The sequence below is a fragment of the Cebus imitator genome, unplaced genomic scaffold (assembly GCF_001604975.1).
Source record: "Cebus imitator isolate Cc_AM_T3 unplaced genomic scaffold, Cebus_imitator-1.0 Scaffold266, whole genome shotgun sequence".
In the NCBI taxonomy this organism is placed as follows: Eukaryota; Metazoa; Chordata; class Mammalia; order Primates; family Cebidae; genus Cebus; species Cebus imitator.
Window position 1 is genome coordinate 514,411 of NW_016107581.1, and position 3,530 is coordinate 517,940.

The window sequence follows — 3,530 nt, forward strand, 5'->3', positions numbered from 1 at the left end:
TGGATCACAAGGTTAAGAGATCGAGACCATCCTGGTCAACAAGGTGAAACCCGGTCTTTACTAAAAATACAAAAATTAGCTGGGAATGGTGGTGTGTGCCGGTAGTCCCAGCTACTTGGGAGGCTGAGGCAGGAGAATTGCCTGAACCCAGGAGGCGAAGGTTGCAGTGAGCCAAGATCGCACCATTGCACTCCAGCCTGGGTAACAAGAGCGAAACTCCACCTCAATAAATTAATAAATAAATAAGAAGATCCTGGCCGTGTGCTGTGGCTCATGCCTGTAATCCCAGCACTTTGGGAGGCCAAATCGAGTGGACCACCAGTCAGGAGTTTGAGACCAGCCTGGCCAATATGGTGAAACCATGTCTCTACTAAAAATACAAAAATTTGCTGAGTGTGATGGCAGGCGCCTGTAGTCCCAGCTACTTGGGAGGCTGAGGCAGGAGAATGGCTTGAACCCAGGAGGCCAAGTTTGCAGTGAGCCAAGATGGCACCACTGCAGTCTCGTCTGGGCAACAGAGCAAGACTCCGTCTCAAAAAAAAAAAAGGAAGATCCTTCTGTTTCTTAATAGAGGATGTATTGTGGCAGGGAGACATACAGGTGGATAGGTGAGCTTATCATCAGCTACCTATTTCTCCCGATCCCTCCCCTAGTCCAAATCCTTATTGTATTTCACCTAGAAAACTGAAACCAGGATGGCCACTGGTCTCCAGGCTCCCTAAGGTAGATTTCCCATTTATTAATTCAGCAAATATTTATTGAGTATCTACTGTGTGACAGGTTTTGTTTGAAGCACTGGGAATGTAGCAGCAAACAACAAAGAAATTATAAATATTCATGTCCTGAGGGTGGTGACATTCTTGGGATGGACAGAGAACCAAGAAACAATTAATGTAGGCCGGTGGTGGTGGCTCATGCCTGTAATCCCAGCACTTTGGGAGGCTGAGGCAGGTGGATCACAAGATCAGAAGTTCGAGATCAGCCTGGTCAATATGATGAAACCTTGTCTCTACTAACAATACAAAAAGTAGCCGTGTGTGGTGGTGCATGCCTGTAATGCCAGCTTCTCCAGAGGCTGAGGCAGGAGAATCACCTGAACCCAGGAGGCAGAGGTTGTGGTGGACAGAGGTTGTGGTGAGCCGAGATCGTGCCATTGGACTCCAGCCTGGGTAACAAGCATAAAACTCCATGTCAAAAAAAAAAAATGTTTCAAGAAAAGATCTGTCTCTTTTTTTCTTTCTTTTTTTGAGACGGAGCTTCGCTCTTGTTGCCCAGGCTGGAGTGCAATGGCACCATCTCAACTCACCTAAACCTCTGCCTCCCAGGTTCAAGCAATTCTCTTGCCTCAGCCTCCCAAGTAGCTGGGATTACAGGTAGGTGCCACCATGCCTGACTAATTTTGTATTTTTAGTAGAGACAGTTTGTCAGGCTGCTCTCGAACCCCCAACCTCAGATGATCCACCCCATCACCCTCCCAAAGTGCTGGGATTACAGCCCATGAGCCACAGTGCCCAGCCAAGATCTGTCTCTTTAAGGCTGATTTGTTTTCTCTGCCTTGACCCATTCTGGTATTCAGCTATTCAGCTTCACCTTCTCTCATCAGCATAAAACATTTCGCTAGCCAAGAATGTGAAAAATGTGTCTGGAATATTTTGGGCTTGCACTTAATCCCATTTAAAGCTTTGCATTCATGGCCAGCCTGCAGGCTGTGCAGTGCAGTCCATTTGAACTCCCTCCTCTAGCTTAACCCCCTTGGTAGGTCCCCTACCCTTCCTCTCCATCAAATCCAAGCCCTGCCCAGTAGAAGATACAGGAGCTGATTTCAAAAGGGGCCCGGCCCAGCAGGCCTTGTAGCCAAGGTCCCAGGGGGCAGTGGAGGGCTCTGGAAGGTCTTCCTCTCATTGGTGGGTTTAAGCTGGGGAACATCACCAGATGCACATCTAAAGCATCCTTGAAGGCTGAGCACAAGGGCTTATGCGTGTCATCTGAGTGCTTTGGGAGGCTGAGGTGGGAGGATGGCTTGAGGCCAGGAGTTCAAGACCAGCCTGGGCAACAAAATGAAACCTTATTTCGTTTTTAGTTTGTTTTGAGTCAGAGTCTGGCTCTGTAACCCAGGCTGGAGTGCAGTGGTGTGATCTCATCTCACTGCAACCTCTGCCTCCCGGGTTCAAGCGATTCTCCTGCCTCAGCCTCCTGAGTAGCTGGGACTACAGACGTGTGCCACCATGCCAGGCTAATTTTTGTATTTTTAGTAGAGACGGGGTTTTGCCACGTTGGCCAGGCTGGTCTCAAACTCCTGACCCCAAGTGATTCACCTGCCTCAGCCTCCCAAAATGCTGGAACTACAGCTGTGAGCCACCGCACCCAGTCTGAAACCTCATTTTATATAAAAAAAAATTTTTTTTTTTTGAGATGGAGTTTCACTCTTGTTACCCAGGCTGGAGTGCAATGGCGCGATCTCGGCTCACCGCAACCTCCGCCTCCTGGGCTCAGGCAATTCTCCTGTCTCAACCTCCTGAGTAGCTGGGATTACAGGCACGCGCCACCACGCCCAGCTAATGTTTTTTGAATTTTTAGTAGAGACAGAGTTTCACCATATTGACCAGGATGGTCTCGATCTCTTGACCTCGTGATCCACCCACCTCGGCCTCCCAAAGTGCTGGGATTACAGGCTTGAGCCACCGCGCCTGGCTAAAAATTTTTTTAATTAGCTGGGTGTAGTGGTGTACCCTTGCAGTCCCAGCTACTTCACAGGCTGAGGTGGGAGGGCTGCTTGAGCCCAGGAGATCGAGGCTGCAGTGAGCTATGATTGTGCCAATGCACTCCAGCTTGGGCAAGAGAGTGAGACCCTGTCTTTTCTCTTTTGTTTTTTTAAAGACGGGGTTTCACTATGTTGGTCAGACTGGTCTTAAACTCCTGACCGCAGGTGATCCGGCGGCCTTGGCCTCCCAAAGTGCCATAATTACAGGCTGAAGCCACTGCCCCCGGCTTTAACATTTTTTTCCGATCAAGAGTTCACAGTTGCCTTTTTTTTTTTTTTTTTTTGAGACACGGTTGCATCATATTGGTCAGGCTGGTCTCAAACTCCGAACTTCAGGTGATCCACCCGCCTCAGCCTCCCAAAGTGCTGGGATTACAGGTGTGAGCCATCTTGCCTAGCCTAGCTGCCCCCATCTGACCGCTGCTTTGCGTAGAGCAAACGTGAGTCAGGTTTATCTCTTTTCAGGGGCCCCTGAACTTCTAGCTCACCCTCCAGTCTGAGCAAGAATGAAATGTGGAAGCTGCCTCCTGGTTCGTGTCCTGAGAACTGCCTGACCCCATGCAGCCCTGTTTGGCAGTTGGCTTAGTCCCTGTCATCTGTGCAGCTTTCCCAGACTGCAAACCCCTGCTTAACATAGAAAATAAATGTCTTTTTTGGTTTGGTTTTGAGGTGCTTGAAGATTTCTGAGACTAGGACATTCTCGCTAATGCAACAAACTTTATAAATAAAGATTCTCAGTATTTCAGTTTGGATTTTTTTTTTTTTTTTT